Raw genomic sequence first — 13,877 nt, 5'->3', positions numbered from 1 at the left:
TATGCTTCCTTCTATTCGTAAATATATTTCCTTCTATTCGTAAATATATTTCAACATTGCTTTTCTCCATATAAATTTGTGCCTCTTTTGACTTCTCATTTGAACTGGTTGTCACATCTTACCAGCCTTCATTAATGACGCACTAAATACAATTTTAACATGTCCATTTTATGTTTGTAGGAGTGTCATGATTTTAGCTTTCTTTGAAAATTACCTTAGTTAAAAAGTTTATTAATAAAAATGAACATCTGGTTTGTTTTTTTTCCGAGTTCTCCCCTGATCTCCAATAGCATTTATACTCACACACAGTTGACTTTAGCAGTATAATGTTATGGAAATGCCTTTAGGAAAGCAACACATGCTCATTGGGAATAAGAAATGAGACAAAGAGCCACATGGGCTCCCTTAGGCATAAAAGGGCAAGTCGGGGAGCAGCTACCCCAACTCAAGAGAGAAGGTATTGAGAAGGCTGGTGGCAGGAGCTGAGGGCTGAAACGGGGGAAGCATCCAACCCAGGGCAACCCAGTGTAATCACCAGATCAATCGGGTTCAACTTTTCTTTTCTTTTTTTTTTTTTTTTTGAGACAGAGTCTCGCTCTGTCGCCCAAGCTGGAGTGCGGTGGCGCGATCTCAGCTTACTGCAAACACCGCCTCCCAGGTTCACACTGTTCTCCTGCTTCAGCCTCCTAACTACCTGGGACTACAGGCGCCCGCCACCACGCCTGGCTAATTTTTTGTACTTTTAGTAGAGACGGGGTTTCACCATGTTAGCCAGGATAGTCTCGATCTCCTGACCTCATGATCTGTCCGCCTCGGCCTTCCAAAGTGCTGGGATTACAGGCGTGAGCCAGTGGGCTCAGCCCTGGTTCAACCTTTATGTAACAAAGTTGTGAGTTGTTTTTCAGTTGCCATGGATCCCCAAGTTGAAGGTCAAGTAACCTGAGCATGCCCAGATGAACCAAGTGTGCAACCACAAGTGGAACCTAAGTGCTGGAAGCCAGGAGCAGGGACTGCTTTAAGAGGTGGACTGCGCATGGCAGGATCCAGGATCCAATCAGATTGAGCTCTGGTGTCACCCTGTGGCAGGATCCAGTCAGATCATGCCTCCCCAGCATCACCTCATTGCAAAGTCCAATCAGATCATGGCTCATTATCCTTCGCCTATAAAACCTGCCCCAGCCCACCAGCTAGGGGACATAGATTTGAGCCTTGCCTCCTGTCTTGCCAGTCAATTCCCAGTAAAGGTTTTTGGTGTCATGGTATTCCACTTGTGTGTGCATCAGGCAGTAAGCTCATTGCTTGCTGGGTAACACCAGCAGAAAGAGAACAGAAATGAATATTCCAGCCTCACTCTGCTCCCTGCCCTCATAGGCCAAATCCAGCTGGACCAAGGGGGGAAGGGAGTACACATGTTCATAGGCATCAGCCTTCTTGGTGGAGGGGACATCACAGTAATTCAGACAGCCAACCAAGATAGCCTGGGATGAGAATCAAACTACCAATAGCTCACTGTCTATATTAACATGACTTTACTATTCCACTGTCCTCATCAAAGTAACTTCACTATTAGTCCAGAAAATGCTTGCCCAGGGAGATAAAAGTTGCAGATAACCCTACTGTTCATCCCAGGAACTTCCTGAAGGACATACCATGTCTTCAATAGGAAGCATCAAAAGACAGTTTATACCCCAAGATTCTTTGAACGTCTCAGCTGGAAATCCTCACTTTGCTCTGTCTACCAATCATGATCTTACCAACCCCAATCAAGCATGTCACCTCTGAACTGAAAAAGCCACCTTAAACCAGGCCTCAAAGTCTCAATAAAAATCACTTTGCCCTCCCGCTTTGAGAAGCTACCGAGGTTTTGTGGAGGGAGTACTCTCCCTTACCACAGTGAACAATCAGCTCAGCCTTGCCTGCTCCACAGGTTGCTCTGGTGATATTTAGAAGCTGGCATTTGACAGAAGGGAAGCATATTTGGAGATGACTGTGTATGTGAGCCTGAATCATCAAGGCAGGTTTCTTCCCTGCTCCAGTTCAGTGCAACAACGGCAAAAAATATTCTTTCTTTTTCCTATATGGATACAAAATCTTGAGTTTGGGGTCTGGAAGGAATCCAGGTGATGAACTCATCCCTCCCCTCCTTTATGGATTAGGTCAGTGGAACTTACACAGGGAGGTCAGCCAAGGGGCTGGGATCTGAATTCAAGTCCAATGGCTCTGAGCCTGGTGGCCTGCATTTATTCATTCTCTTGCTGCCATGTTTCTATTCTTTTCCTTTTTTTTTTTTTTTTTTTTTGAGACGGAGTTTTGCTCTTGTTGCCCAGGCTAGAATGCAATGCGTGATCTCTGCTCACTGCAACCTCCGCCTCCCGGGTTCAAGTGATTCTCCTGCCTCAGCCTCCTGAGTAGCTGGGATTACAGGCATGCGCCACCATGCCTGGCTAATTTTGTATTTTTAGTAGAGACGGGGGTTTCTCCATGTTGGTCAGGCTGGTCTCGAACTCCTGACCTCAGGTGATCCATTCGCCTCAGCCTCCCAAAGTGCTGGGATTACAGGCATGAGCCACCGCGCCCAGCTTTTTTTTTTGAACAATGGTTTGCTGTGTGCCAGGTATTGTGCCAGGTGACAAGCGCTCAGAAGTGGGGTCACATTTTCGAGATTCTTGCCCCCTTTTTGCCTTCCGCCCCTTTAAAGCAGATTCTGGGCTCTAGGCTCCTTTACTGAAGAACGTGGTGAAAGGAAAGAAAGTTAGTAACAGTCTAAGAACTCCCAGCTTCCAATCCCTGAAGTCTAAACATTTGGGAAGAACAGAGCAGATTACAGGTGAAGACCCAAATGTAGGAAAGGTTTTGCCTGGGCTGGTGTTGGAGGGGAGAGGATGAGAACAGAGGAGGGATGGGTCTCAGGAGGAGCAACTGAAGAGAGAAGGCCTGCGTGGACAGGACTCCACAGGGCGTGGAGGGCTCTGCGACATGAAGCAGCGTGAGTGACCCTCATACCTCCCCAGGGCCATGTGGACAAGAGATGGAGTGACCTGTAGGACCAATAACCAGCACCAAATGCCCTGGCACCATTACACTCTTGACATCATTAAGACCCTGAAGCTCTAAAACAACCAGTGGAGAGCTGGTGCTGCAGACACTCAAAGAGGCAGACGCACACAGCCAGGGAGGCTCCGGGATTTCGCCCCAAAACCAGGTCAAGGGGAGAGAGTCTCCTCCCTCCCACTCCCGACCAGTGCGCTGGGAGTGGCCACGCTAGGCCTGGGGCAGCCTGCTCGCCAGCACACTCTGGTCATAGGAGAAAGAAGAAAATACCTCCTGAGTTTGGTTTTAAGGAGCTCCTTAACAAAAAGCAGCCCTGAGCAAAGTGATGCTAGGTAAGGGATGCTGCTTTTGCTTTTAAAATAAGCCACAATCTTCCCAGCAAACAAAGAGTGTTTTCTGAGTAACTCAAAGAATGTTTCTTTTCTCCTGGTACAGGGAGGGCATCTTTCAAATGAAAGTCCCTATCTCCTGCTTTCAGGAAGAAACTAGATTAGAATGCCCTTTTGCATCTGCTGTTTTTCAAGTGCCTTTAGCTCAAAATAATCCTTATGCCAAAGTGGTATGTTTTGGGGTGGCATATCCTGGCATATTTCAGCAGGAACAGGGGTGCAGAAAGGGGCCATGTGGAGTGAGCTTGCCCCTGAGGGCCAGGAAGCCCAGACAGCCTCACTTCCTCTCTCCCTCAGCAGCTGATGTGACCCTGGTCTGACCTTGCAGCTGCTCCTCCTGGCTCCCTGCTGGCTGCAGGCCAGGTCTCAGATTCCAGTCTTTTCCACAGCCCTAGAGGACCAGACTTTCAAAGGAGGGAAGGAAGGGAGGAAGGCGAGGGCAGGAAGAGGTCAGAAAAGAGGATGGAGAATTCAGGAGGGGAGAAAGGGAAGTGAGAGGAGCACATGAGGCTGGTGGGGAAGGGAAAATCAGACCAGAGGAGAGGAAGGAAATGAGTTAACTAATTATGAAATTGTGGCACCTGAGGCCTCGGCCCTTTTGGGCCTTAACTCTTGCCCTGGGGCCTATCACAGGAGACCCAGGAGGGTTGTTTGCTGTGACCAGCCTGGGCAATATGGCAAAACCCCGTCTCTACTAAAAATACAAAATGTATTCACATAAACGAAGCACCTCAAATTTAGATTTGCAAAGACCTCCAAACAAAATACCTGCATTTTAAGAAGACTGCTCGCAAGACACAGTGGCTCACGCCTGTAATCCCAGCACTTTGGGAGGTCGAGGTGGGTGGATCATTTGAGGTCAGGAGTTCGAGACCAACCTGGCCAACATGGTGAAACCCTGTCTCTACTAAAAATACAAAATGTATTCACATAAACGAAGCACCTCAAATTTAGATTTGCAAAGACCTCCAAACAAAATACCTGCATTTTAAGAAGACTGCTCGCAAGACACAGTGGCTCACGCCTGTAATCCCAGCACTTTGGGAGGTCGAGGTGGGTGGATCATTTGAGGTCAGGAGTTCGAGACCAACCTGGCCAACATGGTGAAACCCTGTCTCTACTAAAAATACAAAAATTAGCCGGGCAGGGTGGCGAGCGCCTGTAGTCCTAGCTACTCGGGAGGCTGAGGCAGGTGAATCACTTGAACCCAGGAGACAGAGGCTGCAGTGACTGGAGATCACACCACTGCACTCCAGCCTGAGCAATAGAGACTCCGTTGCAAAAAAAAGAAAAAAAAAAAGATTGCTCAACCTTCAACTTTGAACTTGTCCCCATCCTGGGTCACATCAGCTACACTACACTGAGTCAGTATTTTTCATAAATTTAATGGCCATGGTGCCCAATTTTATTGCAGTGTTTTCTTTGTATTAAGGAATGAATCTGTTAGAGGCAAACATTTAAAATATATTGCAAACTTTATTTTATTTTATTTATCTATTTTTGAGATGGAGTTTTTGCTGTGTTGCCCAGGCTGGAGTGCAGTGGCAAGATCTCAGCTCACTGCAACCTCTGACTCCAGGGTTCAAGCGATTTTCCCACCTCAGCCTCCCGAGTAGCTGGGATTACAGGTGCCTGCCACCACACCCAGCTAATTTTTGTATTTCTAGTAGAGACGAGGTCTCACCATGTTGGCCAGGCTAGTCTCAAACTCTTGACCTCAGGTAATCCACCCGCCTCAGCCTCCCAAAGTGCTGAATTACAAGTATGAGGCACCATACCGGGCCAAATTACAAACTTTATAGTGCTGTCAGGATTCTTCTCTGGTATTTTTAATTTATAGGGAGCTTGAAAAACGGGTGTGGCCCAAGTCTCTCTCAGTTGCTAAGAGGCCCTGACGGCACCTCCCACAGCCCTGGGCCCCCTGTAGGACCAGTCTCCCCTGGAGGACACCCACAAGAACAGGAAAGCCCCACCAAAACACTAAGGAGGGAGGCAGAATTGGTGACACTGGGTCCCCAGAGATCCCATGGCTGGTGACACCACAAAAACTCGGTTTCTTCCCTGAGAGATGAAGAGGAGTGGGGGAAGGAGATAATCTACATGCCAACTCTGAGAATCTGTTCAGTCCTATCACTGGGCACCACTTCTGTTGGTGGCCAACGCAACAGCCTTTCCCTGACTTCTTCCCATGAGCTTGCCTTTCATCACAGGGGATGAAAGGCCAAAGGTACCTTCCCAGCCTCTTCTGCAGCTAGAAGTAGCCTAGTCACTAAGATACAAAAAACATTCTCCTGGGTTGTTTTTAGAAAATCTTTTCCTCTCTGATAAAAATAGGAGGGGCAAGTCCGGGTACACTGGCTCATGCCTGTAATCCTAGTACTTTGGGAGGCCAAGGTGGGTGGATTGCCTGAGCTCAGGAGTTCAAGACCAGCCTGGGCAACATGGCAAAATCCCATCTCTACTAAAAATACAAAAAATTAGCCAAGGGTGGTGGTGTGTGCCTGTAATCCCAGCTACTCAGGAGGCTGATGCAGGAGAATCGCTTGAACCCAGGAGGCGGAGATTGCAGTGAGCCAAGATCACACCACTGCTCTTCAACCTGGGCAACAGAGCAAGACTCTGCCTCAAAAAAAAAAAAAAAAAAAAAAAAGACGGGCAAGAGGAGAGCTCCTTTGCCCACCTCCTTGTTTCTAGATTTCTAGATTGGGTTGGGGGCGCCAGGTGAAGACAATGTGCTGGTGCTCAGGAGAGGCAGGAAGTATGCTAAAGCCAAAAGGGTAGAAGGACTTCACCGAGCTGTTGCACCAACCCCTGAACTGTCTACACCCAGGCTTCTTAATTATGGGAGATGATTAAGTGGCTTTTCAATTTAAGCTACTCTTACACAGGTGTTCTATGATTTGCAGTCAAAAGCATTTCCAACACCCAGGGCTGTGCTAGGACTCGTAGAGGATACAGAGACTGCCAAGATTTGGTTTCTTCCTTCTATTCTAGAAGCTTACATTCAAAGTAGGGAAACTAGACATATGTACAGGTGTTCAACATCCTTAAAAAAAATCAAACAACTTGGAGTATAATCAAATTTTAAACTTAAAGTAACAGCAATTTCACTCTTGAGAACTTCTCCCAAGAATGTATGTTCAGAGATAATTGTTGAATTGCAGCCCATAGTAGAGAAAATGTGGACACACCCTAAATATTTAGCAATAGGGATTGAAATTACAGACCATACATAAATGGAATACTATGAAGTCAGTAAACATGGTGATGTTGACATATACTTCATGATGGGAATTCTATAGACATTACTCAGAAAAAAAAAAACAGGTTATCAACTGTGTACTATATAAATCCACTCATGTACAAAAACATCTCTGAGTCTGGTATATGTGAAACTGTCAGCAGTGATTATTGCTATACAATGGAATCATGATGGATTTGTATTTTCCTTACACTTTTCTGTACTTTTTGCACTCATTGCAACGAACACATATTGTGTTTGTAATAGTTGCACTAACAGCGTTTAGAAATGCAACTGAATAGTAAGACTATCTGTGCTAATAGAGTACAGTGAAAAGCTTTTAAAAATCTACCAAAATTCACTGTGCATCAACTATTTGCAAAACAACACGGTATATAGGAAGGGGATGGAGAACACGAAAAACAGATCCACAATCGTACACAGTCCATGGCTTTGAAGGGTGGCAGAATATGCAATCCCCAAAATATGCCTCTTACCATGATTATTTTGAACTAAAGGCACTTGCAAAAGGGGTGCTCTGACCTCCCCTTTTCTTCCTAAAAACAGGATATAAATCTCCCATGTGAAAGGTCACCTCCCTATACAAGGAGGAAAGAAACATTCTTATCATCAGAGATGAGAAGTTGAGGCCAAAAGAAATCTGTACATACAGATCTTGTTAAAATAATTCTTACATTCTTTTAGTCCTCACATAAATATTTTAGTTACTCTTCCACAATCGCCTCCCTTTGTTCAACCTAGTATATAAGCACTTAGGTTTTGCCAGTTCTTTAGATCTTCGTTTTCCTTTGGGGGCTCCCAAGTACCTGTCAAAATCTGTGTGCTTTTCTCCTGTTCATCTGCCTATGTCATCTTAATTATCAGTCCCAACCAGTAACCCTAAGATGGTTGAGGTAAAGTTTTTCTTCCCCTACAGCTTTAAAGAACCAACTGTCTACCTGGGCAGACATAGACAGGTGACATAGTTCTATCCATTCTTAGGAGCTCAGAATATTTGTTACATATCCTAACCTCCCCAATGATACGATAAATATTGAAACAAAACATTGAGTTTTAAGTATTTGGCTTTTATGAAAAAAAATTGAAACAACAGTTTTACATTATAATTTTGTATACAGAGTGTTTAAGTCAGGCATTGTGAATAGCTTCTGGGAAATGCTTTCAGACCTTGCCTAGGATTGTTTGCAAAGTCTGATTTAACACTCTGTATATAATAGAGAAACCTAATTCACACCCAAACCTTTTGTATTTCTTAGAGTTACAAATGCAGTAAAGCATCTCTTAATTTCTAGAACCTTTCCAAATCATAAATAGTAGTATCAGTTTAAACTCTGTGATGTTTTGATAGGCTTATCACTTATGTGGTGTGACCCTGATATTACCAGCAGCATAGCTTAATTCTTGAATTTGACCCTGTGTTAGTCCGTTGTCTCGCTGCTAATAAAGACATACCCAAGATTGGGTAATTTATATAGGAAAGAGGTTTAATTTACTCACAGTTCAGATGGCTGGGAAGGCCTCAGGAAACTTACAATGACAGTGGAAGGGGAAGCAAACACATCCTTCTTCACATGGTGGCAGGAAGAAATGCCAAGCAAAAGGAGGGAAAGCCCCTTCTAAATCAGCTCTTGTAAGAACTCACTATCACGAGAACAGCATGAGGGTAACTCTCCCCCATGATTCAATTATCTCCCACCAAGTCCCTTCCATGACACGTGGGGATTATGGGAACTACGATGTAAGATGAGATTTGGGTGGGGACACAGCCAAACCATATCAACCCTCTTCCCCTGTTTCTGGGTATGTTCTAGCAAACTAGGTAGCATTCTAGCTAGAACGACGTTTAAACAATTGTCTTTACATTTAACATTTGAGTACAGAAAAAGATGGTCTAGGTTTATTTACTAAAACTGTCAGCTGGGTTCACCAAGCTACCCAAAATCCAGATAACATGGATTCATCCCAAATTCTTGTGCTCAACACTGGCTCTGAGCTGCATCTGCAGAATCACATCGCTTTAGGAATCACCTTGCCATCCTGCTGTTGTTGCTGTTGCCACACATACCACTGACCCATGCATGGAACTCAAACCACTCGCTAATTTGCACAGGGGCAGGTGCACGTGTGTGTGTACGTGTGTGTGGGCATGCATGTGTGTGTGTTTTGAAGGTCTTACCATATTTTGGTGCATGGCCCTCTCACCTCTTTCCTCCCACCTTAATGCAGGATGGTTTGTCTCTCTTTTGTTGCTTACAATTCTGCTGGCCAGTACCCTCAGTATCTTAATTTCTTTATTCATTTTCAGTCGGCAAATAGTTATTGAAGACCGACTATGTGCCATGCAGTGTACTAGGGGCTGGGGGAAAACAGTAATAGTCCTTAACTTCAGAGAGCTTACAGTCCACAGTCTCCTGTCCAAGACAACCTTTATTCAAAGAATCATACTACCAAATACAGTTTCTCTAAGTGCTTTTTAACGTTGTATTTTTAAAAATAATTTTAGACTCATGTAGAAGTGCACATAGGTATACTATACAGTTCCCGTGTACCCTTAATCCACCTTCCTCCAGTGATAACATCCTGCATAATATCACAACTGAAATGGGAAAAGTTCCCTTGTCCCCTTTGCAGGGCGTGCGATGGGGATGTGGCTCGCTTCTTCAGTACCCGGCTGCTCAAACCTCTAGGGGAGCATACAGATGGGCACGCTAAGGGCCTCCGACCCCATGGCAGTGTCTAGGGGTGAATGTTTACAGCTGAAGCCCCAGTGGGTGTGCTAGTGTGTGTGTGTGTGTGTGTGTGTGTGTGTGTGTGTGTGTGTTGTTTGTTTGAGACGGAGTCTCGCTCTGTCACCCAGGCTGGAATGCAGTGGCGTGATCTTGACTCCCTGCAACCTCCGCCTCTCAGGTTTAAGCAATTCTCTGCCTCAACCTCCTGAGTAGCTGGGATTACAGGCACGTGCCACCACGCCCGGCTAATTTTTTTTTTTTTTTTTTTCAGACGGAGCCTCTCTCTGTCTCCCAGGCTGGAGTGCAGTGGTGCGATCTCAGCTCACTGCAAGCTCCGCCTCCTGGGTTCACGCCATTCTCCTGCCTCAGCCTCCCGAGTAGCTGGCACTACAGGCGCCCGCCACCGCGCCCGGCTAATTTTTATGTATTTTTAGTAGAGACGGGGTTCACCTTGTTAGCCAGGATGGTCTCGATCTCCTGACCTCGTGATCCGCCCGCCTCGGCCTCCCAAAGTGCTAAGATTATAGGCATGAGCCACCGCGCCCGGCCCAGTGTGCTCTTTTAGTTTTGCTTTTAGCTTAGCCGTCCATAGGCGGCTTGTGTTCGTCAGCTCAATTAGACCCCTGCCTTATTGCAAGGACAGAAGGCTTTCTGTATCACCAGGTTCTTGCCTTGGTAAGCCAAAGAATCGGATCACATGTGGGCTTGGAGAATGAGAGGAAGGTTCTACTGAGTGGAAGTAGCTCTTAGCAGATGGGGGAGCCAGAAAGGAGATGGTATTCCGCTGGAGTCGGGCTGCTTGGCTGCCGGAGCGCTCCTCCCACTGCCCCAGTGAAACACTGCGTTGTTCTGCCAGTCAGTGGCCTGCCGGCATGCTGGTGCCTATGGGTGTCTTCCGCCACCAATGCACTCCTCCTGACTTCCAGCTGCTTCTGTCTCTGCCTTGCTAGGGTCTTGGGTTTTTATAGGCACAGGATAGGGCCATGGCACGCCAGCGTGGTCTTGGAAAATGCAACATTTGGGCAGGAAATACCTGTCCTCACCTAGGTCCGTGGGGATGGAGCCCTAGCCAGGGACCACGCCCACCTCTACCCAGCACTTCCCCTCTCCCTTGCCTATCATTTAAAGGGACCACACCCTTCCCTTTCCAGCACTCCTGTATCTAACCAGGAAGTGTACATGGATGCAATACTATTAACTAAACTGCAGCCCTTATTGGATTAACATTTAGCCATCTCTAAGTGCTTTTTTTTTCCTGCAGCCTTATCCTCCTGGGTTCAAACGATCCTCCCACCTCAGCCTTCTGAGTAGCTGGGATTACAAGTGTGCAGCACCATGACTGGCTAATTTTTGTATTTTTTTGTACAGACGGTCTCTACATGTTGCCCAGGCTGGTCTCAAACTCCTGACCTCAAGCAATCCTCCTGCCTTCACCTCCCAAAGTTTTGGGATTACAGGCGTGAGCCACCACGCCTAGCCTCTGTGCTAGCTTCTAAGTGCTTTTTAATTCACTAATTAATAATTACAGCAATCATAGGCAGTAAATACTACCATCACCCCCATTTTATAGATGCAGGAACTGAGACCAGAACAGTTATATAACTTGCCAAAGAGTCAGCTTGCAGTGGCATGATGAGGATTGCAAATCTAGGCAGCCCGACTGTACAGGATTTGCTCCCCACCGCTGTACTATCCCGCCTCTTAACGCTGCCCAACCTAGCCAGAACGTGTTTTCTTCTTCAAACCCAAACAAACTACCATAACGCTATAATAAATGGCCAGGGAGCTGTTAGAAAAAGTTGTAACACTTGGCTGACATCTTTAAAGCCAAAACTTTTGCTTCCAAAATCAAAGTTTGTTTCAATGGCAGAGGCTTCCCAAAGGAAATGACTATTTCAATCTTGTTCATGAAACAATATCCTTTGGGCTAACAAAGGCTGACATTTCAAACGTTTCCCTCTGGTTGAAAATAACTGCAGTTGAAATATTTTGACTCTCAAAAGGAAGTTTCTTTGTAAGAAACAGCAAGAAATGCAGGTGCGCAGTTAAGGCACACCCAAAACAAAGGCCTCTGAAAATGCAGGGCTTCCTCTCCAAATCGTACAGTGTTTCCAACTGTCTCATCCCCACTGAAGGAGATAAGAACATGCCATCCCCAAAATATGCTGCCCTGGCATATTGACTATTTTGAGTGAAAGGCATTTGAAAAACAGCAGGTGCAAGAAGATCATTCTGACATTCCTTCTGTTTCTTAAAAGCAGGAGATGAAATTCCCATGTGAAAGATGCCTTCCCTATACTAAAAGGAAAGTAACAGTCTTATTCTCAAGAATGGAAGTTTTAGAGGAGAGAATTCTGTAGAGACTTTGTTAAAATAACTTATCTTTTTTAGCCTCCCCACTGAATTTAGTTACTTTTTCACAACTCTACTACTCTAATTCAGTATGTAAGTGTTCAACTCTAGCTGTGTCTTTGGGTCTTCAATTCTTTATGAAGGCTCCCATGCCATGGAAAACTTGTATTAAATATACTTGTATTCTTTTATCCTGTGGATCTGTCTTATGTCACTTTAATTCTCAGGCCCAGCTGAAAAACCTTAAAAGGGTAGGGGTAAAATTCTGCCTCCCCTGCACCACACAACTCTAAGCCACATGAAATCTGCAACACATGCACATTAATCTGCTTAATGCTGGAAAATACCAATCCCAGAGGAGAGAGAAATAGAAAAGAAAAATCAAACAAGGAAAAACACCTTTTTGCCTAACCATGCATTTGTGGCATGTATACATGTTACCAAAGTGCTGCAGTGACCTAAATGACCAAAAAGCCCCACTTCTGCACGGCTGAGATGTATCACTACCATGTGCATCCTAAAGCCAGCTCAATCACCACAATGAGGATTCTCTTTTCTACGGCATTACCGCTCTCTTTAACATTTTATGAATCCATTTGTGGCACAATCATTTGAGATTATAATTTGGCCTTGCTCTCCCATAGATTGATCCCTGCTCTGATTTTAAGTGGGTAGTCAGGCCCTTTGGAATTGCTTGCCTTTGAGATTTTGCAGTACAGAAAGCTAAAGAGCTTCAAGTCCATGTCTCCTTCATTGCTGGTGGCAGTAGGGTAAGGGGAATGGGACAAATGTAATAAAGAGATGTGTCCTACGTGAAGAGGGGAACAAGAGTAACAAGGGGTGTTGCTGAACCAAACTGAGTCTATTTGCTCACGCACAATGGAAAGCCACACACTGGAGCACTTTTGCAGAGATTTCTGTAGAGAAAGGTATATTGCAAGACCAGCCTTGAAGCAGTATATTTAAGGGAAAGATTCTGAGAAGGAGCTTTGGGGTTGGTTAGTGATTGGCAGCAAAGGAGAGGGATTTTGGAAAGGCCCTTGAACATGTATAGTTGTGTCTTCAAGCTTCTTCATGAGTCACACACGCAAATTCAGGGTGAATTGGTATGAAATATGCAGTGGAAATTTTGGCTGTGATGTCAAAAGTCACCCATTGGGCAAGTAAGTCTATTCTGGGAAGACTTTAGTCAGCCATATCGGTTCCAGTTTCAGCCAGTGAGCCAGTTATTGTTGCAACTGGAATCAAGCTGTTTCCTTATGTGCCATCTTGTAAGTCAAGCTCAAGGTTTCTGGTCAGTGACCAATTTCTTTTCTTTTCTTTCAGTTTTTTTTTGAGATGGAGTCTTGTTCTGTCACCCAGACTGGAGTGCAGTGGCATGATCTTGGCTCACTGCAACCTCTGCCTCCTGGATTCTAGCAATTCTCCTGCCTCAGCCTCCTGAGTAGCTGGGATTACAGGATGCACCACTACACCCGCCTAATTTTTGTATTTTTAGTAGAGACGGGGTTTACCACATTGGCTAGGCTGGTCTCGAACTCCTGACCTCAAGTGATCCACCCGCCTCGGTCTCCCCAAGTGTTGGGATTACCACCATGCTCATCCAGTGACCAATTTCCTTAACTCTGTGGGGCACAGCTCCAGGGGCAGAAGATGTTACTGAAATGCCAGGCATCCCACTGCTTACTGCACAGAGTGCCAGGTGTCCCATTGCTTGCTGCACAGAAAGCCAATCACTGAGACGAGTATTACCAGAGGAGAATGCTTGATTTGGGTGCTGTGGCCAAGGAGAATGGGAGGTCAGTCTCAAATTTGTCTCTTCAATCAACTAAAATTAGGAGTTTACAGAGCAAGGAAGGAATGTAACCATGTGTGGGAAAACAGGAATTAGGGAGAGTAAAAAAGAGTTGGTCAACAGACAGCAGGTGGTCTGTGAGGCAATCATGACTAGTGAGGGATATTACTGTCCAGATGTGGTGATCTGGTAAGTTTCAGTTCTTTGATACTGTCTGGGAGGCTTGATGGTTGGTTTCCTGAGAAAGGAACTTGAATAAGACAAATGTAAATTCCTCATGTTTTAAGACTGGGAGGGTC

This window comes from Trachypithecus francoisi, unplaced genomic scaffold (assembly GCF_009764315.1).
Source record: "Trachypithecus francoisi isolate TF-2019V2 unplaced genomic scaffold, Tfra_2.0 Lachesis_group3, whole genome shotgun sequence".
Taxonomy (NCBI): domain Eukaryota; kingdom Metazoa; phylum Chordata; class Mammalia; order Primates; family Cercopithecidae; genus Trachypithecus; species Trachypithecus francoisi.
The sequence above is the reverse complement of the archived record's forward strand: the minus strand, read 5'-3'. Positions refer to the sequence as shown.